The following is a 17,929-nucleotide window of genomic DNA, read 5'->3' as shown; positions in this document are numbered from 1 at the left end:
TCACAGCACTACGTCTACGTCATGAAACTCTTCTCACAGCACCACGTCTAACTACGTCATGAACCTCTTCTCACAGCACTACGTCTAACTACGCCATGAACCTCTTCTCACAGCACTATGTCTAACTACGTCACGAACCTTTTCTCACAGCACTACGTCTAACTACGTCATGAACCTCTTCTCACAGCACTACGTCTAACTACGTCATGAACCTCTTCTCACAGCACAACGTCTAACTACGTAATGAACCTCTTCTCACAGCACTACGTCTAACTACGTCATGAACCTCTTCTCACAGCACCACGTCTAACTACGTCATGAACCTCTTCTCACAGCACTACGTCTATCTACGTCATGAACCTCTTCTCATAGCACTACGTCTAACTACGTCACGAACCTTTTCTCACAGCACTACGTCTTACTACGTTATGAACCTCTTCTCACATCACTACGTCTAACTACGTCATGAACCTCTTCTCACAGCACTACGTCTAACTACGTCATGAACCTTTTCTCACAGCCTTACGTCTAACTACGTCATGAACCTTTTCTCACAGCACTACGTCTAACTACGTCATGAACCTCTTCTCACAGCACTACGTCTAACTACGTCATGAACCTCTTCTCACAGCACAACGTCTAACTACGTAATGAACCTCTTCTCACAGCACTACGTCTAACTACGTCATGAACCTCTTCTCACAGCACCACGTCTAACTACGTCATGAACCTCTTCTCACAGCACTACGTCTATCTACGTCATGAACCTCTTCTCATAGCACTACGTCTAACTACGTCACGAACCTTTTCTCACAGCACTACGTCTTACTACGTTATGAACCTCTTCTCACATCACTACGTCTAACTACGTCATGAACCTCTTCTCACAGCACTACGTCTAACTACGTCATGAACCTTTTCTCACAGCCTTACGTCTAACTACGTCATGAACCTTTTCTCACATCACTACGTCTAACTACGTCATGAACCTCTTCTCACAGCACTACGTCTAACTACGTCATGAACCTTTTCTCACAGCACTACGTCTAACTACGTCATGAACCTTTTCTCACAGCACTATCTCTAACTACGTCATGAACCTCTTCTCACCGGACTATGTCTAACTACGTTATGAACCTTTTCTCACAGCACTATCTCTAACTACGTCATGAACCTCTTCTCACCGGACTATGTCTAACTACGTCATGAACCTCTTCTCACAGCACTACGTCTAACTACGTCATGAACCTCTTCTCACAGCACTACGTCTAACTACGTCATGAACCTCTTCTCACCGGACTATGTCTAACTACGTCATGAACCTTTTCTCACAGCACTACGTCTAACTACGTCATGAACCTCTTCTCACCGGACTATGTCTAACTACGTCATGAACCTTTTCTCACAGCACTACGTCTAACTACGTCATGAACCTTTTCTCACATCACTACGTCTAACTACGTCATGAACCTCTTCTCACAGCACTACGTCTAACTACGTCATGAACCTCTTCTCACAGCACTATGTCTAACTACGTCATGAACCTTTTCTTACAGCACTACGTCTAACTACGTCATGAACCTTTTCTCACAGCACCACGTCTAACTACGTCATGAACCTCTTCTCACAGCACTACGTCTAACTACGTCATGAACCTCTTCTGACAGCACTACGACTAACTACGTCATGAACCTCTTCTCACTGTACTACGTCTAACTACGCCTAGGTTTCCGCTCCCTTTTAAGGTCTAATGATGTTATTTCCACGAAGGCATGCCCGCCGCCGAGGCTCGCTGCTATGAAGATGGTTGCAGAGAACTAAATTTAAAATTAGCTAGTTTATGCTACGAGACAAAAACACACACACACATACATACATACATACACACACACACACACATACATATATACATATATATATATATATATACACACATACATACATACATACATACATACATAGTTACATACCTCAAAACTCTCTGTAGAGGGATTTTAAACCCAAAACTATCTGGAGGGGTTTTAAACTTAGAAAAAGCCTTCTGGAGAAGGATGGGTTTAAACTCTAAACCCTCCCTGGGCTTGGCTACGCTCATAGTAGTTTTTTATATTGAAGAGGTATTTTTTTTTCTTCAAACCCCGCTAAAGGAGGGTTTAAACTTAAGTTTTGAGTAATTTGCTTTCTTTTATATTTAAGAGGTATTTTTTAGCTTCAAAGCCCGCTGGAGGGGGGCTGAAACTCAAAACGCCCTTTGGCTTCGCTCATAGAATCTGGTGACTGATGATTAATTTCGGAAGTGGTTTTAAAATTAAAATCTTCCTTAGCTATGCTCTTGGAATTTGAGGATTGTCGTCTGCATTATTTTTGTTTGTTTGTTTTGTTTTATAGAAGAGGGGGAATTTAACTGCAAATCCCCCTTGGCTGCGCTGGGGCAAGTAGTAGATTAGTATTAAAATCTCACCTAACATAAACAAAATCAAAGCAAAAACTCAGTAAATATGTTCCGACCCTCCCCCTGCGAGGGGGGGGGGAGTTCCTTTCTGAGGGGGGAGAGTTTGAATCCCCAACCCCCCCTGCCTACGCCCATGAGTTCATCTATGTGTTTTTCTGAGTATCTTATTAGGTTCTGTTTTTTGTATTTGTAATTATGTTTCAGTGTTTCATGTAGTATTTCTACTTAACGTCTTAGTCCATTCTTTCCTGAAATGAGGGGTCTCTAACCGAAGACAAAAAAAAAAAACAAAAAAAAAACAACAACAACAATCTTATTGAAAATACACTTAATTAATAAAACATACCTTAGTCAATTAAAACCACCATGACCCATATAACTATTTCAAGTGGTCAATAATGAAGGGAATTAACAAAAAATATTCAAAATATAGAACATCATTTTAAAAAGAAAAAAAAAAGAACTCCGCACTTACAATCATATCTGCCAAAAATGTAAAAGTTCTCTTATTCGGTATAAAAAAATATTAATTACTGCTTATTAATTAACTGATTTGATAATTTTTTTTTTTTTAAATCGATTCATGTTTTGTTCCGTTCAATAGATAATCGTTGAAGGGTTGAACTTGATCCTAGAATGGGTATGACTAAATGCATAACTTGTAGGATGTAATCATCTTGTTTTTTGAAGTAACGTCTGAATCATATAAAGAAGAGAAATAAAGTGTACAAACTTTTTACCAGATAGACAGACAAAGTGAGTTGATATAACTTATTATTAAATTTAAATAACCTTACTTTATACACTTCTGTTAAATACATATCTTCTTATATGATTAACAAACCTTACTTTATATAACGTCTATTAAATACATATGTTCTTAATTGATTAAAAAATACGTATTCTAAATAAAGTCTATTAAATATACTTCGTAGGTTTAGCTTTCATCGCCAGATGGCGAGACATCACAGAGAGGTGTATTTAACGCGGTCCCCCCCCCCCGTACCACTAAACAGTTCCAACTCAGATTGTTTACTCAGCGGCTGCCCAGATTGATCAATGGACTCACAAAGCTATTCATACAACAGAACGTTTCTGAGTTACGTAAAAAAAAAAGTGAAATTAAAACTGAAAGGCAATTGTAATCAAGCAGTCCGAACGAAATTTCAAAGGAAAACTTTAAAACTGATGCAAAACTTGCGAAACAAAATTGAATAACTTTAATTTTGTTTTCTGAAGAGTTCTTCATTTTGCAGAAAGAAAGGACACTGATGAATATAAAAGACCACGAACAATATGAGCAATCTCTCAATGCATGGTCTTGAAACTGAAAGAAAAACAAGTGGACGAACAGTACATTTGAAAACAGACGTTTCTAAATGCTTCTCTCCCCCTTCCCTCGACAAACACACCAGTCTAGATTCAAAAGCTAGAAGATTGTAATGGAAGAATGAAATACATCAAATTCTTTACAATTTTTTTGTTTAGAACTTAAGAAAAAAGTTGTAGTACAATTCTGTTTATTAACTTGCAAATTCTTCATGGATTCTGGACACTGAGTGGAACCTGAATAATGATTTCAAAAACGTTTTTAAGATTTTTTCCTAGAAATTCGACAGTGTATTTATGTCTTTGGGAAAAAGGTTTCACACTTCTAATTTTTCAAAATATAAACATCTTAAAATTAAATTAGGCTTTTTAAACACGCATAAAGCGGGTATTCCCGCACTTGATTCAAACTGCTTTTTACAATACCTCTATTCAAGTCATAACTTCATGGAGGAACCTGCACGCTGATCTCAAAAACGGCTCTAACGATTTTCCTATAAATTTAGCAGTTGATGTATATCGCCCTAGTGTACCGATAAGTGAGTTGCTTATTAAATTTATAGATGTCCTGATGTTATTGATAGATTATCGCAGTTGGGCTTATATTTTACTTAAATGTAATATAGATTAGGTCTAAATTTTAGATCTTAAGAGCTCTAAATCAGAAGTCCAGATCTTGTTGTCTATATGATGAAACTACCAATAAATAATAGCTAAATTATACATTACCCACTGGCCTAGAGGGTAGCAGTGTTCGTACAATGATGTGACGGTGTCAAAACCACAAGTTCGATACCGGTTTTGAACCAAAAAATAAATAAATTATTTTCTTTAAATTGTTTAATTCATTATATATTACATTTGTGACGTACTGTATGTTTGAAAAGTGTTATTTTATAAAATGTTTTTTTTTGTTTTATATCAAGTAAAAGGCTGAATACATATGTGAGCTTGCGCTCCCAGAGCTATTTTTATATGTAATTTTAGCTATTTTTACATGTAATTTTATTGTTCTACTTTTATAGGTCAGAGCTATTTTATGTATTCTATTTTTTTTATAGGCTAGTGTAAGATTTTATATTTGTACTTCCGCTTTTGTTATATGGGTTAGGGCGGGTAGTATAAATAGTTAAATCCATGCTACATCCTGTACAGTTGACCAGCGGTCAGTAAAGTATATCTCTGTCTGTGTGACAGTTGATGATCTTAGTGATCTGGCGTATGATAATTTAATCATTGCTATATTTCTGTACCTGGGACGGCCTGTAAGCTTATAACTATTTTATATTTTCTTTTACTAGATCTATGTCACACTATGCGTAAGGTAGTTAATTTATTTTCTACTTGGACTATTTGTCATAATAGTTGGCAACATGCTGTATTAAAGATGGCGGCGTCCATCAGTCCTAATAGAATATATGGTTTTGTATTTATAGTTTTGTATTTATGTATTGCAGGCTATTATTACTGCTGAATATAGCTGCTGAAATACATGCTGCTATCACTCTGCTGTAGATCTAGATTTATTTTGTTTCTGTAGTGTTGTCTTAGTGGCTTAGTTATAGTCTGTTTCTGTTCTTAGTGAAGACTAATAGTAAGTGTACTAAGGCTAAGGTGTTCTTGTTTTTGTGTTAGTGTTATGGGTTGGTTATAGTAGTAGAATATTGTAGATCTAGACTAGTTTATTGTAGTGTGTTTGTGTAGAGCTAGGTCTAGTGTAGTAGTTGTAGTGATTTAATTAGATAGTTGGTTATATCAGTTTGTGTTAGATAGTTGGTTTGGTTAGTTTGTTTGTGTTGGTAGTGTCGTAGATTTAGAGGGTTTTAGTTAGTTGCTGGGTTTAGTTGTAGTTGTTAGTGTATATATTATATTTTATTATTGATTTATTTTTATGTAAATAAAGTTTTCATTTTGTCTTATTTAATTTCAAGTAAAGTTTCGTTGGTGCTTTCATTTAGTTTAAGTTAGTATAGTCTAGTATGTCTGGTTGCTTAGATGACTCTGGCATCTTGGTCGTAGACTGAGGTTTCACAGATGAAACCCACCAAGTAGCGCTAACATCTGCCTACTGTTAAAATTTAATGTTGAGCAGAGAAAAGGTCTCACTCTCGCACCTCCTGACCTGTTCACACATAAATAGACGCCACTAAACATTTTGTGCATTTCTATGTACAAATGAGATGAACAGTAACAGAAGACCTTGATTGTGCAAAGCTCACTGGAAAGACTTATTGCAATATTAAAAGACTAGCATTACACATCGGCAACACCCGTTGATTTGTTTCTAGGCTTTTTTTTTTGTTAGTTTAGCCGGAACATCCACCATTTTTTGAAGCTTTAATGAATGGTCCGCATTTTAAAGATCCCTCTAACATACTAACTAATTGTGCCCGTGAATCATTTTCTCTTTCTAATTGTTAGATGCTATGAGTGTTGTTCTTCCACCGTGACTAAAAGGATCCGAACAAGAAATTAAAATAGTACGTAAGGCAAGTTAAAAATAAGTTTCATTAGAGTAAAAGAAAGTAAAATATGCTTTTCGAAAATACGGAAGCCTTTTTTTAAAAAAAATAAAATTACTTATGCTTTGTAAATGGGATGCGGCCTTTTGGGGAAATACCAAAAATAAAATATATTATTTTAATAGAAGGCTTGTGGATTAGTCTTTTCAGAATTGTCATGTTCATACTGTGAATCTGTCAAAACCAGGTCTTAGCAAGTGGTGAAAGGAACGTGAGTACACAATTTTAAAGCGAATCCATGAGATAGTTTCAAAGATCTCTTAATATTTATGAATAAATAAGACCAGTAGCATATAATATACATTAATGAGAATGAGTCCTCACTTAACTATGGGTCTATTTAACAAAGAATTAACTTTACGACGGACTTTCGTTTTTTTCCGATGTACGCCCAAATTTCAAAGATGCGACAGATGACCGAGCAATATTTTTGAATTTCGCGCGGTGCGAGGAGCTGTAGCAGCAGAGTGGACTGTTAGGTACGATAACCTGGGCTGAGACAATTATCTGAATAATTTCAAGTTGAGTTTTTATTTTGTCTACATGTCTGTAGCCCACATGTCCATGTCTTTGTTTCAAGTTCAAATCTAGACTATTGTAGGCAAGTGGAATTGTATTTGCTTCCATTGGAATATAATGGTGCATTCCTGATAAATTTATATTTTTGTTAATAGAACAATCTTTTTGTCACCTGAATTAATACCTAACACAAATCTAGAGTCATACTTAACAACGGAACATCATTAACGACGGACTTAACCCTGACATTAAGCGGGTAGTCATTGTATTGGCTTAACTAAGGTTAAATAACATTTTAGTTTTATGTTAATGTTTGATTTGTAAAAAATTGTATTTATAAAACCCTAATGCTTTGTTTGATTTCTTAACAATTTCATCAATATGGGGGTCCAACATTGTGCCTTTAATTGTTATTACACATAGTCTTAGATATTGTGTGTTTTTAGTCCGTGTAACTGGTTTACAATGAATAAATTAAGTTGTTTTTATTTGTTCTAGGTTGTTTTTTTTACTACTCTTAAAAGCAGTCATTTTTCTGGGTGGAAAGACATGCTCTAATTTGTTATTCTTCTAATTCTCTTTGTAAAATGTCAGATCTTTATTCACGAACTTATGCAAGTTGGTAGGTCATTTATGTAAATTAGCAACAGTATTGGGCCTAAGAATGTTTCCTGATTGAGTTTACTGTCCTTGGTGTTGATTTAGAGCCATTTATTAGACAGTTCATTCTCTCCTATCAGGAAGTCCTGAATCCATTAATGTAATGAACTAGTATTTTAACTTTTTATGCAAGCTATGTTGTTGAAGTTTAGAAAAATCTGATAAAATGGCTGTTTGCTCATTATTATATAAATCTATAAAATAAATAAAAAATAATAGACCACCATCTGCTTTAAAAAGGAGGAATTTATTTTAATAAAACACTTATTTTTTTAGTGTTTTAACACCTCGAAATATTGCAGGTCTCATGTTTAGTTAAAAAAAATAAATTATTAGTGGCAACAGATACCTTCCCCCACCCCCCAAATAGTAATAAGAGTTTGTGTCTATACGTCTCAAACAAACTCCTAGGCCGCTTCTGCGGACCCACAATTAACATTAGAACAGATGGACAAGCAGACAGCACAAAATGTTTTTTTTTCTTGAGGGTGCCACTAAAAAATCTAAATAACAAATACAATTCACAAACAAATAAATAACGTTTTAAATCATAAAAAAAAAAATAACTAGAGATGAAAAACAAAACATCTTTGCAGTAGTTTTAAAAACTGTGTATGTGTCTATCAGTTCACAAATCGCCCTTCGATCAGATGATGACTTATAAACAAGAAACAATATATCACACTTAATCCAACAACAGTCGCATCACAGACTTATCACGTGATTCCCAGGCATGCGCACACACGGCCCCTTCCTCAATGGCCATTGGTCCCCAGAGGTGGAACAATAAGCTGGGCTTTCTGTACATTGCAGATGGACAAGCCCCCCACAAAGTATTTCTCGTCAGTTCGGGGAAAGTCAATATTGACGCACACGTTATCTTTATCCCGCTGTTTCCCGCCTTTTCCCCACCCGTTCAGGTACCCTTCCCAAGGGAAGACTCTTGACTATTTATACCTAATGACATTTGTATAGGTCCAACAGATTGTGACGGTCCTAAGTTGATCATCCACTCCTTTTAGCATAAAGGCGACATTAGTTGTCAGCCTCTACAACATTTCATTAAAATGGAAACTGGTTCCATTCGGCATTAAATTTATTGGACACTTTCTGATATAGAATAACCAGATCTAAGTTTCAACCAGTACAGCTCATAGAATGACTAGATCTAACAGTGGCGTCACTAGAGTCGTTGTCACCTGGTGCCGGTTTGAAACTTATTCGTCACATTCGGCAGTAGAATGACTTGATCTATGTTTCATCCCGTACAGTTCATAGAATAAATTGATTTATGTTTCATTCCGTAAAGTTCATAGAATGAATTGATCTATGTATCATCCCGTACAGCTCATAGAATGATTTGATCTTTGTTTCATCCCGTACAGTTCATAGAATGAATTGATCTATGTATCATCCCGTACAGCTCATAGAATGACTTGATCTATGTATCATCCCGTACAGTTCATAGAATAAATTGATCTATGTATCATCCCGTGCAGCTCATAGAATAAATTGATCTATGTATCATCCCGTACAGTTCATAGAATGAATTGATCTATGTATCATCCCGTACAGCTCATAGAATGACTAGATCTATGTTTCATCCCGTACAGTTCATAGAATGACTAGATCTTTGTTTCGTCCCGTACAGCTCATAGAATGACTAGATCTTTGTTTTATCCCGTAGAACTTTCCCTCTTCCTCTTCTTGAAATGGAGCTCTGTTCTGATGCTTGGGTGTGTGACACGCGCACTCGACTGTCATCTCTATGGTCTGGGGTTTAAACCTTGCCAATCGCCACCCTTCTATGTCCTGCTCTAGATTTCATGCCTTTAGGAGTATTTTCTTGACCTTGGCCATGACAACCTTTTCTAATTACTAATACTACTAGAACACTGTTCAAAAACTCCTCGTAGGTTAAAAAATAGAAGAGTAGCTTAATAATATAAATGCTGTTTGAGGCTTCTAGTACTTATAGGAAATTATGAAAAAATATGACCTGTAACACATAACAATAGCAAGCCAAGGTACCACTGATGTGGTGGTATAAGCTGAACTAGTCCCCTTTATAGGTTGGCATGAGGAGACTTGAACCACGAGTTCAAATTTAGGTAGTTCCACTTTAAAAAAAAATTCTTTCAAAAACCGATTATGTCACATCCAGCCAGATCTCCCTTTCTTTATCTCCTCCCCTCTTACCATTTCCTCAACAAATCCAGACAAGTGATAGAATCATAGCGTAGTGAGAAAGTGATAGAATCATAGCGTAGTGAGAAAGTGATAGAATCATAGCGTAGTGAGAAAGTGATAGAATCATAGCGTAGTGAGAAAGTGATAAAATCATAGCGTAGTGAGAAAGTGATAGAATCATAGCGTAGTGAGAAAGTGATATGATCAAAGCGTAGTGAGAAAGTGATAGAATCATAGCGTAGTGAGAAAGTGATAGAATCATAGCGTAGTGAGAACGTGATAGGATCATAGCGTAGTGAGAAAGCTAAAAGCATGAAATAGCGCTAAAAAAAATAATTGGTAAAAATATTAATCGCACATATTTATTGTTGTCGGTCTAGATCAGTTATGCCCAACATAATTCGACCTGCGGGCCATTTTAATTTCCAACACTCGTTTCGCGGGCCACATGACCGAAAAGTTACAAAAACTAAATGATATTGTTCTGAAACTATTTTACCAAAACCGTTCCGACGTAGTGCTACATTCATCATTTCATGTGATATTTGACGATAATATTTTTTACGCGTCAGAAAATAACTTCATTTGTCTACTTAAAACGTGAGCATCAGTGTAGGTCTCTTTTTGGTTACTAGTCACATCGATCCTCAAATCTCTAGTTCAACAATCTTTTATTCATGGTTGAAACCCATAATGGCACCATCATTATTTTATAATGCCGATTTATATGTTGTTTTAAACAGCCACACTTTCTTTATAAAACAAAGATGTAGGCTTATTATCATGTTCCACAAACTAGTAAAGATCCGCCCACTGGTCCTGGTAGATTCTACATTCAGAGTCTCTGTTCATAAATGTTAAAGGTCATGGTATCAATACATCAGAGAAAATATGAGAGTCCTAAGTAGGTAAAGATACATTTTTCAACCTTTTTTTTTTTTTGGAGGGGATTTTCTCCACTTTGTGTCAACGTTTCGGCGGGCCGGATATAACCACGTCGCGGGCCGGATCTGGCCCGCGGGCCGTATTTTGGGCATCACTGGTCTAGATCTATTACAAATTTAATAACATGACGGATTCAAAACTAATTTTAATAGCATGACTGATTCAAACGAATTGAAACAACTACACTTAGTATAAGCTCTGTTTTTCTTTAACAAAATTACTTTGGTATGTTTTTTTTCTAACTACAGTCGTTTTCATCTTTTTGCTGCATTGCAAGTATTTGAACAGATTTCAATGCACAATATACATGGCAGTCTTCAAGATACCCCCTTTAAAAATACAATTCGTTCAAAAATCTAGTTCCGTGTTGACGCTGTTAATTTTTTAAGTGCTAGTCTGGGTGTTAATGAATTAGAAGTTATTATTAATTAGATCGTAGAATATCGCGTGTAAAATAAATATGCACGGCTGACCTAGTGGAGACGTCAGTTTCAATTGGTACAGTTGGTACATATGAACAGACTTGCAGTTGAATGAAGCTTAGGAATGGATGTTGAGACTAAGACTATGGCATAAACAATTATCTTAATGAGTGTTTAAAGACATCCCATACACAATTAGGACTATAGTGTTATGCAATACATAGTCAATTAGTACTATATTTTTATGCAGTACATAGTCAATTAGTATTATATATTTTTATGCAGTACATAATCAACGCATGACTAGATCATTAGTTAGTACACTTTTTTAAACAGAGGACCAGATATGTTGGAAGTGCTTAGTCACCAGAGGGCTAGATTTATTGGCAGTGCTTAGTCAAATGAGGACTAGATTTATTGGCAGTGCTTAGTCAAATGAGGACTAGATTTATTGGCAGTGCTTAGTCAAATGAGGACTAGATTTATTGGCAGTGCTTAGTCAAATGAGGACTAGATTTATTGGCAGTGCATAGTCAAATGAGGAAAAGTTAAATCCAATACCTGACTATATCTTTAAAATGTACATTAATAATTTATGCTTAATTCATAAGTAAATATCTTTCTAGATAGGACATTTGATAAATTTTATCCGAAGTTATTCTTCTCATTGTATTAAATGACTTGACAAAAGTGGCAATAAAGAGCTTGTTTGTTAATTTTGCCTGGCATTCTCTGCGAAATGAAACATTTTATATTTTATAGAATGCCTGGATTTCCAGGCAAGAAACTTTCTAAACATTTTGTTAGAAAGCACAATGTGTAGTCCACCGTGCTAGTTCTAGAAGGCACCAGCTCCAGAACTAAAGGTAGACTATCAGCTTACACAATGGCTTGAAGGATTTATTTTTGTGTTTATTTCTGCAAATTTCTTCAAGAACTCTCGTTCTCTCCAGGTGTAAATGCCGAATAAATATTTGTTTAGCTAACACGAGCAAATTTAAAGAAGTTGGTCTTTATGCTGGCCACACACATTTTTAATGACGTAATTTTATAGAATTTATATTTTATTTTGAATGCCCTAGTTGTGCTAGAAAAAGGGCAAAACACATTACATTACTATGTGAACCAATTATTCCCACACGACTATTTAAACGTGTAGACCTATTTCCCTTTGATACATACCCTTTAGGCCTACACAAACAAGCTGTTATGGTTGAAAAATAAATAGTAGGACTATTCTGTCACATTTACTCATTTCGAAAGGAACGAAGCCCAACTAATCAAGGGACATAATCCTGTATTTGTTTTGGCTTCAGTTTTCTGAGATGGTATCAGACATAACTAATACGAATGTGTGTTGCTTTGTAAAAAAAAAGTATTTTCAGACTTCACATCTGTGTTCCTAGTAGCAGTGCGTACCGCTTAGATTTATTAGATAAATTAAAACTAGCCCAGATAATTATATTAAGGAAAGGTTGACATTCTAAACAATGTACAAGTATTCAAACACGGATTGTAAGATTGAATGATACAATATATCCTGCACATACAAGAGAATCATGGTACCATACAAGAGAATCATGGTACCATACAAGAGAATCACGGTACCATACAAGAGAATCATGGTACCATACAACCATACAAGAGAATCATGGTACCATACAACCATACAAGAGAATCATGGTACCATACAAGAGAATCACAGTACCATACAAGAGAATCACGGTACCATACAAGAGAATCACGGTACCATACAAGAGAATCACGGTACCATACAAGAGAATCACGGTACCATACAAGAGAATCACGGTACCATACAAGAGAATCACGGTACCATACAAGAGAATCACGGTACCATACAAGAGAATCACGGTACCATACAAGAGAATCACAGTACCATACAAGAGAATCATGGTACCATACAAGAGAATCATGGTACCATACAAGAGAATCATGGTACCATACAAGAGAATCACGGTACCATACAAGAGAATCATGGTATCATATCACGGTACCATACAAGAGAATCATGGTACCATACAAGAGAATCACGGTACCATACAAGAGAATCATGGTACCATACAAGAGAATCACGGTACCATACAAGAGAATCGCCAATGGAGCCTAAAGAGAGCCCAACTTAAAACGTTTCTTTAAAAATTTCCCCAAATACAAACACACACACAAAGATTCATGCCGAAACGTATCGTAAAAAGACGTGCTGTCTAAAAATGACTCAATATAAAAATGACTCTATATAAAAAAGACTCTGTTCCAATAATTAGGCTACTCTCTCCATATAAATAATCATTCCTTATACAAATTACTCTGAATCAAAAATGACTTTTAATTTATATTAAAATTTGATCAACATTTCAACAAAAGACTCTATAACAAATATGACTCTATTTTAAATATGACTCATTAATGAATATGACACTATAAAAAATGATTCTAATTTTAAAAAAAAGAGCTCCTGACAGAAGGACTGGCAAGAAAGACTAGATGACCAACGTCACTAGATGAATACAGTCACTCAATGCAGACTGTACTTTTAGTACAACTATTATTTGTTCATATAGTTTCTTCCATCGTGGTTCGATGATTGAATTGAATTGACTTGTTACAAGGGAGTGGGGAGTTGATTTTTGACAAGGTGGGGGGGAGTTGATTTTTGGTGTTACGTAATATCTAAATGTTCCCAAAGAACTTACAAACGTATCGACTTCGATGTCGTATTTAATTTTTTTCCCCGTCCGCCGGAAAACTCGTGGTGTTAAAAAACAAACGCGGAGTATTTTTTCCAATAACATTTGTTAGAAAACCTTTTTGTCTGGCCCTTCAACGAAACTGTAAGGACCGCTGCACCTGATAGTTCATTTACATTTCGGACATTTTGTTTTGTGTGTAGTCAACAAATCTTCAGACCCCCTCCACCATTTCACAATTCGTAAAAAATTGTTATACCCCCATCTCCCCTTTAAGTAGGATTGTAATATCTGAGCGTTCCCTTTCGAAGCAATCATTGTCTCACAGAGATTTAATGGGAACGCGACTGTATTTGTGAACACCTGTTTTATATTAACGCAGGTAAATTAATAAAAGACATACGCGTAAGTTTAATGGTTGCGGTGGATGACTGGCTAAGCGCTTGGCTTCCGAACCTGGGGTCCTGGGTTTGAATCTCGGTGATGACTGGGATTTTGAATTTCGGAATTTTTAGGGCGCCCTGACTCTACCTAACTTTAATGGATTTAAGCCTCTCAAGCCCTCACTCAAATGGAGTTTGATGATGATGACATAACTCTAATGGGTACCTGACTCTAGTTGGTGGATAGTAACGATGGCTGGTCGTTGTGCTGGCCACATGGCACCCTACCCCTTTAATCGTTGGCCAAAAAACAACAAACCAACTGGTGACCTTAACATCATCTGCCCTATAGTCTGTATGGTCTGAAAGGGGAACTTTATGTTTTACTGCTGAGTTTGATATGTAGAAATGACACTATTTAATGACATCATCTATGGCTCAATTTAACAAGTTATAGGTCTTCTTCAAATATTTTCAATCTAATCTGGTCGCCTATATTTTAGCCAGTACGTAAGACTAGGTGCACCCAAACATCATCGAAACCTTCACGTCTGCCAATAAAATAATCGCATGTGTATAAGATCTTAAAGCCGTTGGGAGGTCAAACGTTTTTTCATACATTTTTAACCCCAAATTTATTAAATAGCATAAAAATTCAAGGGGGAAAAGTCCTGATTACATAAAAATTCGATTCAATTTCCGGTCTTGACAAAGTCGCATTATCGTTGCTTTATTCTTTAATGAATATTTTGGACAAAAAATAAAATAAAATCATTTTTCGGAAAGAAAAATAAACACAGAAATATATAAGATCAATCTCATTGAGTACACACAGGAGAAGAAGAATTATTTGAAAATACTTTGGAGAACACATTTATACATTAATTCAAATGCGTAGGCTCGGAGAAATTCTCAAATGATAATGATCAAGATTGATGGACATTTGGATTGGCTTCTACATAAATAAAAACTGTTCCTCAACAACGACGTCTTCAGAGTGCCTGATTACTTTGAAGCTGAAGTCATAAGTATTGGAATGATGAAGTCCACATCCACGATTTAGTGTTAATTTGTTTGTTTTTTTTCGTTGTTTATTATTATTATTATTATAGCTTTTATATAGCGCTACTTTCATGCTTATAGCATGCTCAGAGCGCTTTTGGTCCAATCTCATTTGTGGACCAGTGTGTGTGGGGGCGGGCAGGGGGTATCTGGTTGTTGGTTTTCCGTGCTGCCTTTAGGAGCACAGTAAACACAACTCTGCCCGAGTTGGGTGTCGAACCTCGAGCCCCCTTCTAGGTAGCCAAGACAAGCGCACTTGGCCTCTCCCCCTTGACCACGCTTCCCACCATTTAAAGATTTAGCCACTTTTGTAAATATTATGTCTTTCGAAGTAGATATTTGTCTGGAAACGATTTATTGAAAATACATCTATGATTAATTTTGGTCTGGTTTGATTTGTATCATGCAAATAAATTCTAGGAAAGTGTTGTGGGTCTAAACTATGTCTTTGTGCCGTGTGTCTATGAGATATGTATCTATTACACATTTGTTAATGAGATCTGTGTTTGTGTTATTAAGTCTATGAAAAATTTTGAGATTTGTACTAAATATAAAAACATAAGTTTATTTACTTTGTGCCACATATAGTAATTATTCCTATAGTGTATTTACTATGTACTAAACATCGGTCTACTATGTAACTAATAATAAAGTTTTTTGGCTTGGAGCGAAATATCAGTCTAAAGTTTGTTGGCTAGGAGCTAAACATCAGAATAAAACTTGTTGGCTAGGAGCTAAACACCAGACTAAAACTTGTTGGCTAGGAGCTAAACACCAGACTAAAACTTGTTGGCTAGGAGCTAAACATCAGACTAAAACTTGTTGGCTAGGAGCTAAACATCAGACTAAAACTTATTGGCTAGGAGCTAAACATCAGACTAAAACTTGTTGGCTAGGAGCTAAACATCAGACTAAAGCTTGTTTGTACATTTGTTGCCAAATATCTATTTAAATTACTTACTGGCCTGGACTGAATCAAACATTTGCAAAGTATACAAAGTGAATAAAACCTTTTATCTGGCAATGATTTACTTTGTACAAATAAAGATTTACCATATTTTGTGACTTGGGTGAGCTTAAAATTAAAGGTACATGATGATCTTACAAGCAAATCTATTCCTGGCAGCAGGATGGCGGACACCACGTGGTTAAATAACAAAATTAGCTTCAGATTTTCATCATTGCTTTCACTTTAAAATACGTAAATAAAAAAAGCAATAACTTTTCTTACCAATATCCACTAACATTTGAAATAATCATTAGCTCAAGACATTCTACGTGTTGACCAGGTTAAAGAAATGTATACTTCTAAGACTAAGACTAAGACTGCTTTATTGATCCTTATGGAAATTTGTTGTGATTATAAGGGCCCTCTTCTCATATAAAGACAAAACAACTTCTGACTTGAAAAAGAAAATTAAAAGTAAAGACTTGCAATACAGCTTTAAATATCAACAACAAAAAAATCCAACTAGATAAAATATATATATAGATTTTTTGCAACATAGAATATTGATCCAGTCATAATGTTGTTAGAAATCTCTCAACGGCAGGATGATAGTTACATATTTAAAGAGAACATTTACATAATGGTTTTAATTTTACTTTTATTTTGTTTTTTTATTCCTAATAAATTAACTCTTTTTTTTTTCGAAATTTAATAGTGATGAAAGCAGGCCTGGACATTGAAATATTAGGTCCCTGTGTACATTGGTACTGCAGGGACCATTACTATGAAATGAGCGGATTCCTAAAGGGTTCCGCCTCTGTAGATAGGCTTACTGAGTCGCAAACTTTTTCTTGTATTCTTAGCTGAGAAAATGAATTAAAATATAGTTTTGAAAAAATCACGAGGCCCCATTCAGCTTCAGGGCTCTATGTGGTTGCAGACTGTGTACACCCAATATTTGAGAAACAGTGTCCACCTATTTTAGCTATTTGATATATTGAATCAATTAAAATATGTAGAAAAAAATGATCCATAGAATAACAAGAAATTCATGTGATTAAAAAAAAGTTCTGTTAACAAAATCCAAACTTAATTGGCCTGTAGATTGACTATGTTGTTATACACCTTTATAGATTTGGTATTGAAATTACCATTCTCATTTTATTTATATGTAATATGAGCTTGTAAATAACACAATATTATTATTAACATAAAATAAATTCTTACATTTGTGTCACTTTTATAGTTTGTATTCCTATAACATCCGGGAACTTGCTCAGAAATTGAAGATCAAAATAACTAACTTAGTGTTGTTTTTTTTTTTGAAGCTCAATCTTTTGCGATGTAAATCTTGTTAATGGAATCAATCACAGTGTGTTTTACATCGAAACACTTTTTAAAATACTAATTATAGAAGTTAAAAACTTATGATTAATAAAACTCTATTATCTCCCTTAGTCCCTAGTGTTGTTCTAAAAATAAGTGTATAGATCCTTAGTAAATGAGTCTACACTCTATATTTATATAGGCTCGTGGCGGCGCTGAACCATCGCACACGTCGGTTAACAGCGGAACCAGGCAGTTCTCACCAGTGGCGTGAAGTTTGTTACGGTGCCAGAAGTGTATTGATCACAGCTCGGTATACTGGGGGGTGTCACACAACATTCCTACACCCACATCACTCCCCAAGCTTGGCTCCACGCCTTACCTGACACGCGCAAACAAAGTGGCGGTTGAAAGCAAACAGTGATGTGTGTCCCTTTCTTCCACCGTTTGCTTGTCCTTCGA

The 17,929-nt window shown here is 35.6% G+C and overlaps 1 protein-coding gene across 1 annotated transcript in view; it reads right to left on the bottom strand.

Moving 5' to 3' along the window:
- LOC106069499 (sensorin-A-like) overlaps window positions 1–17,692 on the bottom strand; it is a 50,123-nt gene extending 32,431 nt beyond the window's left edge. The window contains exon 1 of the mRNA XM_056014648.1: window positions 17,369–17,692. The gene's annotated coding sequence lies outside the window, so the exon portion shown is untranslated. The remainder of the gene's footprint in view (window positions 1–17,368) is intronic.
- Window positions 17,693–17,929: the final 237 nt, after the last annotated feature.

The sequence above is a fragment of the Biomphalaria glabrata genome, chromosome 16, assembly GCF_947242115.1.
Source record: "Biomphalaria glabrata chromosome 16, xgBioGlab47.1, whole genome shotgun sequence".
In the NCBI taxonomy this organism is placed as follows: Eukaryota; Metazoa; Mollusca; class Gastropoda; family Planorbidae; genus Biomphalaria; species Biomphalaria glabrata.
This window is presented reverse-complemented; position numbering and strand designations above follow the sequence as displayed.